At 40.5% G+C, this 16,753-nt stretch overlaps 1 protein-coding gene across 1 annotated transcript in view; it reads left to right on the top strand.

Moving 5' to 3' along the window:
* Window positions 1-1,353: 1,353 nt before the first annotated feature.
* LOC116962468 overlaps window positions 1,354-16,753 on the top strand; it is a 101,483-nt gene continuing 86,083 nt past the window's right edge. Inside the window, exon 1 of the mRNA XM_032996365.2 lies at window positions 1,354-1,423. The gene's annotated coding sequence lies outside the window, so the exon portion shown is untranslated. The remainder of the gene's footprint in view (window positions 1,424-16,753) is intronic.

Below are 16,753 nucleotides of genomic sequence, written 5' to 3' on the forward strand. Positions count from 1 at the left end.
GTGTACTGTGAGTACTTATGGGAAGTGACATTTTTATTTGCTTTGGTCACTGCTGTTCTATGAAAAATGAGTATATCAGTGGATTTCATCCAGTTCAGCACAATGTCTCTTTCCATACCAGGCTTTGGAATAATAGTGAAGATCCTAAAATATATAAGTAGCTATGAAAGTTTGTGGACAACCACAAAGGCCATTCTCTTTCTGGGAAGGTTGCCTCTTTAGACTTCATTCAGAGTTGATGGTGAGAGACATGATTCTCTGAGGCTGAATGCAGACACATGAATTATGTTTCTGGACTGACTCTTGCTCTCTGCAGGAACCTATTTCCCTTCACTGACTATGGAGGAAGCTCGGGAGTCTTATTTCCTTATGTTAACATGAGCCTTTGAATAACTGCTGAAGACTATATAACCTTTTTCTCCTAATGAGGTCCATTAATGTAATTTAAACCTCATTAAGCTAATTGCACTCTGTTAGACTATGCATCTCTGAAATATGTTTAAAAAACATGAGGGATGTTTAACGCAGTAATGTGCTATATGAAGTACTCAATTAATATTTGAGTAAATTTTCCTTGCAGTTATGTTTGTATCTGGAGCAGTTAGTTTAACTGAAGGGATATTCCCCATAAAACATCAGTAAATTATTGTGAAGTAATTGTCTTTTTCTATCAGATATATCAGTGTTCTTTCTAGAAAAGTTAATCCTTAAAAATGATAGAAAGATGAAATTAAGTTCTTGGAATATTTTCATTCAGGGTATGGATCTCTATATCCAAGTTTTTCCATCTATCAGTACCATTTAAAACACAAATCAAAGTGCCCTGGCTTCTGGGATCCCTCTCAAGTGCATTGAGATAAATGTTGTTGTCTCCTGATGAATGACTGCTTACCACTTCGTTAAGATTACATTTCTTTAAGAGGTCTTCCAAAACAGAGGCATCCTAAACCCCTGCTCAGCCTTGGAAAAATCTTGGCAACTTTCTGAGGCTATATGACAGAAATAGCAGTGTCTGCTCCTCTGTGTTAGAAAGCTATTTGATACATTTTTGTTACTGCAAAAACTTCTCAGCTATTTGTTTCCCCAAAGAAACGTCAGGCTTCAGCCTTGAGTGAGCGCCTGCTCGAAAAGGTTGGCTTTGCTTGCTGCAGGCAGTTAGTCTTGGTGCAGGACTCATTTCTGACACCAGGAAAGGAAGGTTTGCAAAGCTGTGGGGCCTTTTGGAGGCTCTTGCCAGCAATAAGCTGGTTTTGGCAGGGCAAATCCAGTCAGCTCTGCTGTGCTTGGGGAACGAAGGAATCTCTCAAGTAGGCAGATCTTATTTCATGTAGGTTTTTGTAGGTCAGAGCTTACCTCTGGGCCCTCACGAAAGCTGTGGTTCTGACTGGGAACATACTGGGACTGTGTGTTCAGACTCCATCTGGTGAGTGAATAGGATCCCTCCTTCACCACGTTTTACTTCTGGTGCATATCTGTGATCTGGCCCACTGGGACCACTACATAGAAGTCATGCACTCTAGACATGACAGTGGGTGGAGATCAGGGTAACAAGAGGTGCAAATAAGAGTTAGTGTCTTTATTTATTGAATAAAAACAGAAATTCTTCATTTTTTTCATGTTTAAGTTACTGCTTCCCCATTCCAGATCACCTTCATTGCTATTAAAACCTTTATAAACAGTCATAGGGATCTCAAACTTTAGCAGAAGAACATCTTTTTTCCTTTATTTCTTCCATGTGTCATAGTCACTTAGCTTTGCAGATTTTAATTTTGGTCAGTGGTACAACTCTTCCTTGGGCCTGTACCCTGCGGGGCTGGTGAGGTCTGTAATGAATGGAAGTGGTGAGTTACAATGAAAGACTTTGATATCGGAGAGATAACTGTGAGAGAAGCCTGTACTAATTAGTAAAACTTGTGATTAAAGTAAGTACCGGGTGGGGAATGAAAGAAGAGGGGTTGCTGCAGCAACAAAAGCTGTGCAGGTGCTAAATATGCTGATTATAAGCTTGAACTCCTTGGAGAAAAGGGATGCTAATGACTTATTGCTGACAAAAAGTGTTTTGGAAGGAAAATTGAAGTATAAAATGTTTGGGTATGTGGTAGTGTTACTTGTGCCTTTCAAAGTGGGACACTTGCTCTCTGTTCTGCTTAGCAATGAGGGAATTTAACATTAAACTTGGAGTTTGTAACAGGAGTAGGAATCAAAGAGCAGTGAGGATAATTTTGCTTCCAAAATCAGGATGATAGACTCGTGCAGTGTTTGGTATCAATTTTTATAATGGTTGGTACATTTCCAGTGGAAAAGTGTATCTGTAAAACAAAGTTGTGTGTTTCCTGAAATGACACAGGAAATGTAAAGCTGCTCTCTAGGTTGTGGGAACGTACTGAGGAATAGATGTGGAGGATGAGCACCAGCACTGATGTGGCCAGAGATCAAAGAGAAGCAACAGGAAGGTTGCTGTCAGCCAGAATGTTGCCAAAGTTGTTTTCATCTTTAATGGTCTCTCTATTCCAAGAGCAAGGATTTTATTGTTTGTTTAAAATAAGATGTTCCTTAAATCATATATCTTTCCTGGGAGGAAGAGGTGAGGATAAACTATTGACAGTGTTTTCAGGTTACTTGGTATAGCACCAAAAATGCATCATGATTGAGCTCTAATAAAGGAAAAAGCAGTGAGGTGAAACAAACTCTGAAGGGCATGGAGGTCTGAGGAATAACACCCTAAAAGGGGGGAGGAGAAACATCAAAGCAGTTCTGAGCTGGGAAAACTGCAGGATAACATGAAGTTTTACACAGAACATTAAGAAATAGTAAGGAGATACTAAGCGTTAGTGAGACTTTTTTTGTTCCTGGTATTTTGTCAGTGAGAAGATATTCCAACAGGAGAAAAATGGCATATTGGTCAAATTATGAAAGAGAAGTGACCAGTGAGTAGGCTGGACGTTAGCTCAAGAGGTCAGGCACTCATCAGGTTTTCATCTTGAAGCTATAACTCAGGGGGAGCACTGAATACAAAATAATATTCTTTGTGAAATCTGTTTGAGAATACATTGAGAAAAACATTGAACTATGTCTCTTGTAATTCAGTCTGGCATATCCTTGAAGTAATAACATTCCCCCAAGGAGATGGAAATTGGTATGCAGATCTCCCTGTTGACTGTTGCCTCCCTGGCACCAAACAAATGAGTCTTTGTCCTCTTTGCTCTTCTTCTGACCTTACAACTCTTAGGTTCTTGGCTACAGAAGGATTTGGTTTTTTAATTCATGTACTGTTGTACAGAAGACAGAAATCAGGATGGGCATGTCAGTTGCTAAGTGCAGAAGGCTTCAACCTGAATTTTGATTTCCCTAATGTTCTTTCCTGCAGTCCCAAGATACAAATCTACGTCCAAGAGCATGGCAGTTTGATACTTGTCCTCTTGACTTCAGCAATGGTTGACTTTTAAGTATCACTTATTCAGTGTGCTGAAGAGCGAATCCTTGTGCAATGTGTAACTAAATAGTGTGAATTTTATTATTTGAACAGTATTTTCACATACTGCAGACCTTGACATCATGCCTCTGTCCTTTTGGATTCTGGCCTCAAAATGCTAGAGCTCTAACTGGTGCAATTCTTGAGTTCAGCTAGGATCTTTTTGAGGCTTTTAAAAATGCAACTTGGGTTTTCTCTCAAATATTCTTCTGCCTTTTTCTGCTAGACCTCTAAAGAAAAACATATATTTTGTAAAAGATACCCAATCTTGATTGAAATACCGCAAATGAAAGAGGGTAACACCTGGTATACTTTACCTTGGGTTTTGGTTAAATACACCTCACATTTTGTTCATTTCTTTTTGCCTGAATATATTCTAACTTCAGCTTCCAGTCCTTGAATCTTGTTATGCTTCTCTGTTCCAGTCATGCACTAAACCGTGTATGAAATCTTGCCCCAGTAATGTTATGATAGGTGCAAAGTGCCAGTCTTCTAAAGCAGAGACTACATAATATGGTAAAACACAATGAGCAACCATTTATTAAAAGAGAGATGTATCTATGCATCTCACTGTCTGATTTGAACATCCAGATGATAAAAGGAACCAGCACAATGAGGATGCCGTTTCATTCCTCCATTCTTGTTCTTCAATAATCTGAGAATTTTAATAGCATAAATATGCAATGAATCCTTCCCTCCCTCCAGTTCTTTTTATATCACAATGCGTGATGAGAAAAGATACTTTAAGTGAGGTATTTTAATATTGGCCCTTTTTCAGCTGTTGACAATTGAAAAACTTACAACAATAATAAGCTACAAAACCTGACCATGAGACAGCTTCTAAATAATTACTAGGCACAAGCTTGTTAATGTTATATTAAAGCATTATTAAAGTTAAGGGAATAAAATCATCAAGAGCTGTTTATCAGCCTGCTTATGTATCTGGAACAAGTTGGAGCAGACTGGTAAGAGGTTTTCACAGCATGTGGGAAAATGTTACAGTTCTGTCTTTGGGTGGATTGTCCCTAGCAATATTGCTTCAGCAGAGTTTTTCAAGTCTTTCCCTTCTCCTCTTCTATGTGTCCTTGTTTACATACACAAGCAGAACAGGACTTTCTGGGGGTCCTGATTCTGCAAGCTCTAAAATGCCAGCTTTCTGCAAATGTTACTGCTCTCCAAAACAAATAAATTCATCTAGTCGTTTGACTGCAGGAATCCAGACCATAGTAGATGTGGAAACAAAGAAAGATCATCTGGACAGTCAGGCAATATTGGGGGAAGAGGTTCCATGGTGTTTTGAAACATTTCCTATCCTATGAAGAAAACTCTACTTATTTAGGTTTAGAAATCAAAAGCACATCTACTATACCTGCATATGTAAATCAAGCAATCCAAAGGTAAAGCACAGGAGGCATAATTGCATATAATGTGTGGTAGAAATCAAGTACATCAGTATGTCTGCAATATTTTGTTCCCATTTCACCCAAATAAGTTGTGCTAAATAATCCTTTGAGTGACAGAAATTATACCTTTCAGTTCACATATGTATTTTAGTTAGTAAAGTCCTGCTAGATACAGCACAATATACATGCATCCGGTGACACGAATTTACAGTGCTTAACAGGAGACTTAAAATGTGATGCAGTTAACTTCACTGCAGTCAAAAGAATAGAGTAAGACAAACTGTGTAGTTGCATTGAGGGTGCCCCTCCTTTATGGAGGTTTTCATATGCATGGTTTCTCCGAACAAACAGGCTTTTTGCAAAAAGTCAAACATAGTATGGACAAACTCGGAGGCTTCAGTGGTGTTTCTGAATACAGCATAGCTACAGAGTAGAGCAAAATCTTACCAAAGTGGCTCAGTAGGTCCTCAAGAAGACTGGCCTGATTTTTTCACAAGCTTTTTATTGTTCTTTGTCCCTCTTCTTTCCTCTGGAAACCTGGATAGCCAAAAGAACCTGGAAATGCTGCTATAATTAAATATGTGGTATGTAGTGCAGTGGCCTTATTTCTGTGGGATAGGCTCTGGAATGGGATGTGTTTTCTATAGGGCACAAAGGTTACCACCCCTCGTGACAGAATTGGAGGGACAGTTGCTCAGGGGTGGCTGTGGACAGCTAATCCTCCCTCTAGAGAGATGGACAGAGGTCTCTTCTCGGCTCATGGTATTTGCAAAATTAACAGTGTGGTTTGACCATGAGGATGTTCTTCTGTTCTATTAGTTGAGTGTTAGGCCTTTCCTAATGGGAGCACATAGATTTGCATTTGTTCAACTGTTCCTTCTGCAATCTTGAGGAAGACAAGAAGATCAATGTAGCATGGGCCAAGATGGGACATCTTTATGTGAATGTATTTTTAGACCGTGTATTATGGGCACAAATGGGCAGGAAATACTGTTTAAACATATGAAAACTTTTTAACTGTGAATGTGGTCGAAGAGTGAAGAAAGCTGCCTACAGAGGTTGCAAAGCCTCCATCCTGGGAGCTATTCAAATTCGGACAGGACACAGACCTGAGTAACCTGCTCTCCCTGGCCAAGCCTTGAGCAGAGGGCTTCGACTAGACAATCTTCAGAGGTCCCTTCCAGCCTCAGGAATTCTGTGATCAGAAACTTTCCCACACCAGGAATAGCCAGTCTGCTCTGTGTTACCAGTTTGATGCCCTGTGGATAAAGAAAGGTGGAGTGAGCCAAACATAGCATGCACAGATAACCTGCAAAATTATATGTGTTGAGCATCTTTTTCTACCAGATACTTCTGTGTCTGTCCTTTAACTAATACTATTGAACCCTGTGTCCCTCTTCTCAGTATCCCAGGATGTTCCATCCTTTACAATGGCCTGATCCAAAGCCAGCTGAAGTTCATATGTTGTTTCCCACTGACTTTGGCAGACAGGGCTTCAGTTCCTAATCTAGCTTTGTTCTCTGCTGTGAGGAAATCTGGGTTGTAAAGAAGAGGAATTTTCCTGTTTAATGACTGAATCTCATGCTGCTGCCTGGACCTTTCTAGGACAGGGTCTGATGTAAACTGCTGTTCTTGGTCTCACTAAAGGAAGAACCTGAAACTCCTCAGTTTTGTGACAGCTGGTGGTACTGCTTGGCATACACACATTAATCATCCTCCAAAATTATTTGTCTGCAGCAACTACTGCTATGCTGTCACTCCATGCAGCCCCTCACCACACACACACACACACACTTCCCTGACAGTCCATCGTCTCTGACTGGCAGCTATTTTTGCAAAGCTGCCTTCTGTTTTGTCTCCTTCTTTCCTGCCTTTGCTCACATGCGTCTCTCACTGATGCCATCTCTCACAGAGCTCTTCTCCCACTTAAAGCTGCTTTGTTTTTCATCCCACTCCACCATCTTCACCATCACGGGCAGTGCCCTCAGAGATTTTTGCCTTTTCATTTCAACGGACAGACTTCCAGTTTATGCTATTGCCAGACTGTTTCTTTTAATACATAACTGTGTGCCATATGCCTTTCATTTTCAACAGAGACTTATTTTGCAGCAGTCTTTGTCTTACAGACACCTGCAAACTCTTTATTGATTTGTCTTGTCAACTGTCCCTGCTCCGAATCTGCACTGCTAGGGTCTCTGTCTCTGTTTATTTCCTGCAGCTTTTCTCTTCTCTTTGCATAAAAGCGCAGGCAGGTATGCTTGTGAGGCCTCTATTGTCAGCAAAAATGGACTTCCAATGTGGTCAGAAGCATAAATAATGTCCTTAGGATCTCATCCAAAAAAATAAATTTAAACAAAGTCCTATTATCTGTCTGCACCCACAGAAAATACAAAAGGCTCCACTACTGTGTCTTCTATTGCTTTATAAATAGACGGTTCCTTCCCTTTCCTTGCTTTCTCATTACAGCTGAATGAATGCTGTCCAGGGATATTTAGTATCTCCACCCCCTCTGTAGATATGGCATTAAAAAGCAAACAAAAAAGGAAAAGGGTTTGATGTAAAATGACCATTTGCTTCAAAAGAGCATTGATTGAATAATAGATCAAGCTTCACTTTAATGAAAGATGCGCCTTTGCCCGCATGTTTCTGCTCAGCATTAACTTGAGAGACTGAAATGTGTTGAGTATTCTCTCTAATTTAATAATCAGTAGGAAATTCTCCACTGGCCTCTTCTGATCCTTTTGGTAACACTCATTTGCCTCTAAAAATATGAAGGTGAGATTTAAATTGAGCTCAAGCCTCTAAAGCTTTGATCATCAGACTAGGTTGGTTTTATTTGGTGTAAACTAATAGGTGTTGGTGTTCAGATTCCCAGCTAGAGTGAAATAGGAAAGTGCTCCTGCAATCCTTGTAGCAACATTGGCTTTTTTTTGGTGGCACAGCTGATTCCTGTTTAGGGATAGGGTTGATTTCAGTCGCACTGAAGTTTTAACACCTAGACTGTCTCATGCTTTCTGGGGAGTTTGCCAGTGGTTTAAAATAGAGGATTTGGGATTGTGAATCTTTGATCCCAGTCTCATGTCATCACAGGTGACTTCTCTAGGTCCCTTTGCATTTCAGAAATGCTGTTCCTCCTGTCATTCCACATAGTGCGGCTTTAGTTTTTTCTCCCAGTTCCTGTCCCACAGATAATTCCTTCTTTCATCCTCCACATGACACTTACTGAAACTCTCATGCCCTTATCACATCACGATATCCTCTTCCACATGGCACCATGGCTTCTGCTGCTCCAGCTCATGTCCCAGCTGAACTGGATCAAAGCCAGTTGGTCTTCTCAGTCTGCAAACTGACACTCATGATTGCTCTAAAATGAAATTGTACTTCTGTGGGCTAATATGATGATGAACATCACACTGTTTTTTCTGAAAGTGAAAAATAAGATAATTTGTAACTTGTAGAGTGTTGACTTGCTATGTTAGCCTTGACTTTATTAACATTCAGCCCAAAGACATTGGGGACCTTCATTTTTGCTTCTGCAAGAAGCAAAAGGATAATTTCAGATTTTCATCTGATTAATTAAAGTCAACCCCTGTTGTTCTTGAGGTAAAAACAAAACAAAACAAAACAAAACAAAACAACAACAAAAAAAAAAACCAAACAAAAAGAACCTTTATATTTTTTGCAGTTTTCAGGTGGTAATTTTCTGTACATGGTGAGATCGATGTTTTATCTTAGAAACATAAGATAAGGTTTAGTTCTGCTCCCATTTGCTCTTTGTGGAAACTGTCATTTACATGAATGGCAATAAAATCAGGGCATAACTATTGGCATAAACAGTTAGACCACTATTGCTTTAGTCGAAATTCAAATTGTTTCCTCGTAATTTGAGCAATAAATTGGCTTTGATAAATTCCTTTCCCAACATTATTTTATCATCATAATTTTGCTGTTCTGCTTTAAATCTGAAAATTATCTCATATTTACATATGCAATAAAAACTGAGTACATGATCTATTGTCTTGCCAACAGTAGAATAAATAAAACACTTTGTGAAAGATTGTTCCTTACTTTTTGGCAGAGCTGTATAAATAAATAAATAAATGTTTGTCTAGATGATAGATTCTTAGAAGGGATAAGCAAGAAACAAGTTTGAGATGCAACACTTAGCATACACATTGCTGTAGAAGTTTTGTGTGAAGGCTAATTCTAAAGCCATATTCAGATTAGAAATGGAATTGCAATAGATTTTTCTTTTTGAAACACGTGCTGATAAAATATTCCTCTGTAAAAGGAATATTGTATTTGAGTTTGAGCATTTGTAGTTCAGGCAATAAACCTGTCTAAAAGACACAGTAGATAAAGGTGCATCAATCACATTTTATGATTATGATAGCAACATGGCAAAGAAGTAATGCACCAAATAAGTGTTGAAATTGATGGCTGTACCCTTTATAGGTTATAAAGAATAAAGGTTTGTGAAGTGTATATATTTTCAGTATTGTTGGCAAATAATTGGGATATTTTGGATACAAATATTACAAAATCAGATGTAGAATTATTGGCATGCATTTTTATTTCCAAGAATGTTAAAAAAAAAAAATGCTGATTGAGAGGGACCACCAACCACATACAGAATAGAAAGTGACAAAAAGGCATATTTCAGCAAATACATCTTAAAGCCTGCTCTTGTGGTTTCCACAATCTTTTAAATTAATTTTTTATATTTACTGATAAACCAAACTTTTTTGCTAAAAACATTTTTAATGAAAACAGTGAAGTATCTGAGAGTCTCATGTGAACATATTTAGGTAAAAGTTAGCAAAAGAAATTTTACTTGCTTTTCATTTTGTAGTTGACCCGTGAACCTCCACATCACCTTCTGCATTTGGTGACAAATCAGTACACTGTATGTACTGAACAATACATAATTCATGAGCAGCCTTCACCCTGACAGAAGTTGAGAAAGACTGTTGCAGAAGTGTAACTGTAAAAAAAAAAAAAAAAAAAAAAAAAAAAAAGATATCATGGTGGAAGTGATTTGTGAAATGGAAATGGGTCAACAATGTCAAATTACCAATTTCCTCTGAATGACTCACCCAGCTCTAGTGCTTACAGTAGTGTACAGTCAGCAACAAGGAATCAGGACAATAGCTATGGATTTCCTTCCTCCTTCCATCACATTGGGCTAAAATAGAAACTATCCAAGTACTGCCAGGACAGAGTATAACTTAATATCTCTCCTAGGTTTGTCCATCCTCTCTCAAGTCCCCCAAAATCTAGTAGCAGATCTTCAGGTTAGCAATACCTTTTCCATCGCTTCATGTTCTCAGTTTCCCTTACCCAAGCAGAGTCAGGCATGATCCCTGCATCAAAACTTGTGATTATAATAGAGCAAAGCTCTATTGAAATAGGTAGTGCATCTCCTCACTGAGTTAGCGCTCTAGGTATTGCATCCATGTGAACAGCACATTCCCAAAGATGTTGTGGACCAAAGAAGGTGGTAAAACCATGACCATAAAAATCCTTCTGCAAGACTCTAATGTTATCTGAAACAGACCTTAGGTGACCCACTCTGGATAACCAAGAGCCTGTAGATACATTCAGGTGCAACCAAGTCACACCTCACCCTCACAGCTGGCAGGAACTTATTCTCTGCTCAGGGATCATTTACTTGAGTTAGTGGGAGTCCTGTCCAGACTAGGAAGCCCAGCTGAGATATACAATTTGTCAGTGCTGATGTAGGCATTTGCTACAGTCTTTACACTGCTACCAGCCCAGATCTGCCTTGTGGCCCAGTGGCTCAAAGGTGAGGAGATTTTGCCAGTGACACACTGTGTTCTGCTGTCTCGATATGCCTTCAGAGTTGCCTCAGTACGTTCCGTCTGAGCCTTCTGTTTGATGCAGACCTCCCCTCTCTCTGTTAAACATGTGGGGTGTTGTGTGTGTGGAGCCTGGCATGTCCTGACAGAGTCTGCATTTCTACATGACTGAGTGATTCTTGGGTACTTAAAATGTTTGTTGGACGTGCTTTTTTTGTGCTTGTTCTTCTGATAAGTGTCTTTTGATCTTTCACGATAGGAAGACTTACTCTGTAATAAGTCGAGGTTTGTTTATTGTGCTGAAGAAACATTAAAGAAGGTAAAGACCCTTTGGGTTGAAGAAGCAAGCACTAGTCATGACCCTAACCTAGTATATATGCAATGGCTGATCAGTTTGTGTGTAAGGAATTGTCGTGGTTTGAGCTTGGTCGGCAGCCAACCACCACGCAACCACTCTCTCTCCCTTCTCTTCTGGCAATAAGAAGGGACAGAAAGCCAGGCTTGGGGTTCAAGATAGGACTGGGATGGGGAAAAAAATCACCTTTTATGGTCATGAGCAAAAGGCAGACTCATTAGGAGAAGAAAAAAAGAACATACATTTATTACAGACACTAACAACACATAACAGAGTAGGACAGTGAGAAGCATTGCCACATCTTGAGAACACCTTCCCCCCACCCCTCCCTTCTTCCCGGGCTCAGTTCTGCTCCCGATATCTCTACCTCCTCCCCCCAGCAGCACAGGGGCAGGGAATGGGGGGGTGCAGTCAGTGCTGCTGCTTCTTCCCTCTTCGGTGAGGGGAGCTTCTGGAACTTTTCCCCTGTGCTCCATTGTGGTCCCCCTCTCACAGGAGACGGCCCTCCACAAACTTTCTCTGATGGAGTCCCTCCCATGGGCCGCAGCGTTCCCCACACTGCTCCATCGTGGGTCACTAACTTTCTCCAACTGGATTCCCTCCCACGGGCTGCAGCCTTTCCCGAGCTGCTCCAGTGTGGGACACCCCCACATGCTGCAATCCTCCCAGTGCTGAATTACAGCAGTGGGGCTGCTTTTTCCCACAAGACCCCGGCCTTCTTCGGGCACAGCACCTTCATCATCCAGGCGAAAAACACAGGCCATAAATCAGTGTCTGTTCCACCATAGATCTCCATGGGTGGCGGGGGGGGCCGCCCTGCTGTGTCACCACAGGATACAGGGGGGTCTCTGCTCTGGCACACCTCCCCCCTCCTTTCTTCCTCCATTCCTCCACTGACCTTGCTGTTCATGCAGCTGCAGCAACTCCTCCTCACAAGTCTGACTGCTCGTCACCACGTCCCTTCTTAAATACGTTATCGCAGAGGCGCAGCTGATGGGTGCAGAGGTGGAGCTGACTTGGAGCTGGGGGAGCTTCGGGAAGCTTCTCACAAGTGGCCGCCCTTATAGCCCCCTCCCCTGCCACTAAAAAAACCCCACCACTCACTCAACCCAGGACAGGAATCAATACAGACTCGTTGTGCTTACATAAAGTGAGCAAAATGAAGGGCAGAATTATTGAAGGCAGCAAAAGCTTATCAAGTGAATCAATTCAAGGGGGAGCTGCAACTAGAAGCTCAACAGGGTTTTTTAAGTCTATCTTTGCATGCAGATTGCTGCACTTTAATGTCTTATTCCAACATGCAATACTTAAAAAATTACTCTAGATTTCTTGTAAATCAGCACTAATAACAGCCATTGAAGTACTCCTTGCCAGAATTCTTGCACAGTACTGAAAGTAATCAACTCTGTGTAAAGGTAATATGCGTGGAATGTAATGTTCCCTTGGGGAGTAATTTGTCTTCCCATATTGCCTTGCCCATACCCTTCAGGTATAATTCCCTTAGCTGTGATTGCTTTGCAAATAAGGATATTGGCTTTTACATTGCTGCTTAAATGTTGCTGTGTAGTATGTGCCTGGGGTGGTGGTTCTTTCAGCTATTGGTCTGAAAGACTGTTACAGCACTAAAGAATTAGAATAAGTCTTTCTAGCCTTTATCTGCACTTGTAAATGTGGAAAATGATTAGGGAATATGAACTGCATAGGATGCTCTTTTACCTTGTACATGAGGTGTGCAGGGATGTCTGTTTACTATTGGGCATAGCTATTTGCACCCACACTTACTCTGGTGTGCTTCTGGAAGGTACCCTTGAGTGTCATATAGCTTTCCATAAATATGTAGACACCCTTCCAGACACAGGAATGGGCAGAATGGACAGGGGTGAACTTCACTGAGTGTACTTGTAAATGTTTTTGCTTGCCACATAAAGTGTTAAGAAGTCCATATGCCCAGAGGCTTCTCTGGTCCTCATTTGTGTGGTAGCACCTTGTAGTCTTCACTGGACTTCAGCCTTACTAAGTTCTGCAAGGAAGAGATGTGGCATGATTATCTCCATTTACAGCCAGGGAAGCTGAGATTCCTGTCAGATCCAGGTAATTCATGTGATATTGTGCAGCCCATACACAAATGATTTGAACTAGTCTCCATTAGTGTCTGGTTCTCTTGACAGAAATGAAGGTTTTCCACAGTTCTTGTCAGGAGTCTTTTCTAATGCAGAAAACAGAGCTACCATGCTGAAGACTATTCTGGATTACCCACATCTGTTTCCAGGTCTGTATGGTCTTTGGCTGTAGGAGTATAAAGCACAGTTTCTATCTGGCACCGCTGTTCTCTGCTCTCCCTGCTTTTGAAGGGATGAGCCTTGAGCAGAGACAGGTGAATTCTTGGCTGCTGTTTCTCAGTGTGGCCATCAGTGGTGCTCTGTGCATGAAAAAGGGGGAAACTTGGAGTCAGGTGATGACTCCCAGGAACAATATGGTTTGTGTCCCATTTCTGAAGGGCTGGAACATAAGGGTGTTTCTTACACAGCGCTTGTGACCAAATCACAGGATATGCCAGAGCTACTCCCCTGCCCAACCTTTTATCAAGTGTCTGGGAGTTGAACTGTATAGAATAACATGGTTACTTCTTGTTAGCTGCTTCATTTAGCAAAACTGAAGCATGCGTTAACCTGTGAATATGACTAATAACACTCATCGTAAAGACAGGAGAGTAAAATCTCAGTCCCTGCACTGAAGCAATACTGGTAGGGCCGATTATTGTCAATTAATTATGTCCTGGAATCTTGTTGTTCATCTTGTGTTTACCAGAACCCCTTACAAATATTGCTCACCTGCCATTTACACTGTGGCACAATGCAGATATTATGCTCTGAAAGCACTAAGTGCATTGAATAAGTACAGAGGAGATTGGCTCAAATTCCAGGGTAAAGAAATATGTATTCTGCTCTTTAGAATAAACCCAAAGGGATCTTAAAATCTTCCATTGGTTTAAAAAACTTTATAATTCTAGGTCCTCAATATCCATCCTGGACATATGATATTCAGACCTCCCTGTAAGGATGCCCAACTCCACCAGTATATTTGGTCATTCCCTTTTTCTTGTCAAGTTCTACTTTGCATGAACAAATTAAATGCATTTGAAAATGTAAAATGTGAGTTGTGGAAATGGACAAAAGGAGCCAGTAACAGCTCATCTGGAAAATGCACCTGTTCCTAAAAGCTATTTAAATGCTGCCCATCAGATGCTGGAAAGGCACCACCATGCTAATTTAGCAGTAATGGAGTATCTGTCACCTAAATGCTAAATGAAAAGGCTTTATATGCTGGAAATGTGGGCTCCTAGTAATGTACACAACCTTTTAGGACTTCTCCTGCTTTGAACATGGTTGTATGTTTTCAGTGATGTGTCTACATTTCTCCACAGGGGAATGCCTCTTGGGATTTTACCTAGTGCATGGGTGTACCGAAGCAGTGTTGCACATAGACACCAAGGAGTCAGGGAAGTAGGGGCAGGGGGTTTCAGCATGAAAACTTAAGGTGTTTGTCACCTGAATAGCAGAAGCTCTCCACTAGATCAAAACATCATAGCAGGCTACTGTTATAACTTCCAACCACTAGCAAACTCATTAAACCAATGCATAGGTGTTCTCATCTGTGTGCACACAGTATGTATTTGTTGTCTATCTCCTGAATTATATTTAAGATTGATTGAGTTGTACTAGTCTCTATTAGAAGTTATCTGATTCAGTGCACTCTAAAACCAACATAAGTCTGTAAACCTATTTAACCTTCCCATTTGGGAATGTATTTCATTGAATATAGCAGCTTGATGTTCATTAAAATTAAAGATAGAAAATAATATCAGGTAATGCAGTGCTTTTCCCTTGGCAATGTAAGGCTGGCACCTCCTTGATGTTCCAGTTTGACCCTTTGTGGTGTTTTGAAAAGATGTAATTTATTTTCACATGTTATTGGGATATTTTCTCTGGTTGCTCCTTGTACTTATACATCATCATTACCCAGTTTGTCTTTCTCCATTCAGATATATTTGGGAGCATGGAATACCTACATAGAAGGGTTTTATACCTATTGGTCTTTCATCTAGTGCGGAGCCGCGGACAAACGACATGCCGAGACGGGTTCAGTGTGGAAGATAGAGCATCAATCAACGTGTGTCTTTATTGGTCCAGGGTACATATATTTATACAGACAATGATAATTATTATGCCTACTAGTCACTAGCTGATTGGCTTAAGCTCTAAAGGTCGTATTCGCACGGTCCACCTACTTGCAGTTAGCTTACAGAACAAGCTTCCCATAACACTAAGTTTCTCATGCTACTATTTCTGATTCCTATTGACTTGTTTTCAATACACAACAGTACCATAACACAATGTTTCTCAGACCACCGTTACCATAACACCAGGTTTCTCAGACCACTATTCCTAATTCCCCTTAACCTGTTTTTGACACACCACGGTACACAGGGCTGAAGCGTCCTTGACATTCTTCATGTATCAGCAGCTGCGAGCAGCTGCAGGCAAACCCTAGTGAGGCCCAGCATCAGCAGCTAGAGCAGGCTCTGATCATACAATTGCTCGGTGGGCTCAGGACCCTTGTCTCTGAGCCATTCTCCAACAATTCCCCCTTTTTCTTTTTGTATGAGCAGAGCCTGCGCCAACGTTCGTTCAAAGATTTTCTTAATACATGACAAGGCACAACTTAGGCATGCAGGCTTACAATCTACTGGCTAAAGGCACAGGACCCTTGTCTCTGAGCCATTCTCCAACAATCTAGCATATAAAAATAGTCAGTTTAGGACATTGGACTCACTCTAAGACAAAGAAAGGAGATGGAGCTGTCAAGATAAAACTAAATGTTTATTGCATAGTGGGCATCACTGTGGCTGTTCGAATCTGAAATAACAACAGTAATGCTAATTTTGTAGATATTGTATATTGGTAACAACTAAAGAAGTCAGTTTCCAGTGTTTTGCATATCAACTTGTTGGATCAGTAACTACAGGGTTTTTTTCAACCTAACACAAGTTTGACCTACCTCAAATTCTGGAATTGGGCTGATTTCTCCTGGAAAGGAAAACCTGGAAATGAGTAGTAGTTTTAAAAATGTTGGATGTGGAAGATAGTGTTTATAAAGATGTAGCCTTAGGACAAGAACAGTTACAAATCCAGAAAGACAATATTTAAATATTAATGTATATAGACTCTTTACAGAACATCAGGATTAACATAACGGACCAAATACATCCTGGGTGTTAAGCTGTCTGAGGTCACTGTTGTACCAGAGCTGCCGTTGATGTACAACATGAAAGAAAGAGTGTTCTGTTTTTTTCTTTGTGGAGACTTGTTGCTAAGCAATTGGGAAAACAGTAAGGCAAAAGATATGAAAGCATAATTCACTTTGTAAACAATAAAAATCTTTACAATTTTGGAAGAAGCTGCAGCAATAATGCATAACATCAGAAAGAAGAAGCTCTACAGAACATCAATAGAACATTATTCAGGCTTTTTTAAAAAGTGCTAGAAGATTGATGACTCTATGCTGATGTAGAATTGAGTTACCATCACTGATATCAATCATTTCCCACCATGGTATGCAGTACCTAAAACTACAATAAAGTTAGAGAAGCACACACATGCACACTCTCACACTGCAGATTTATTTCACCAACGTATCTTTGTCA

The sequence above is a fragment of the Tyto alba genome, unplaced genomic scaffold (assembly GCF_018691265.1).
Source record: "Tyto alba isolate M040663 unplaced genomic scaffold, T.alba_DEE_v4.0 Super-Scaffold_29, whole genome shotgun sequence".
NCBI lineage: Eukaryota > Metazoa > Chordata > Aves > Strigiformes > Tytonidae > Tyto > Tyto alba.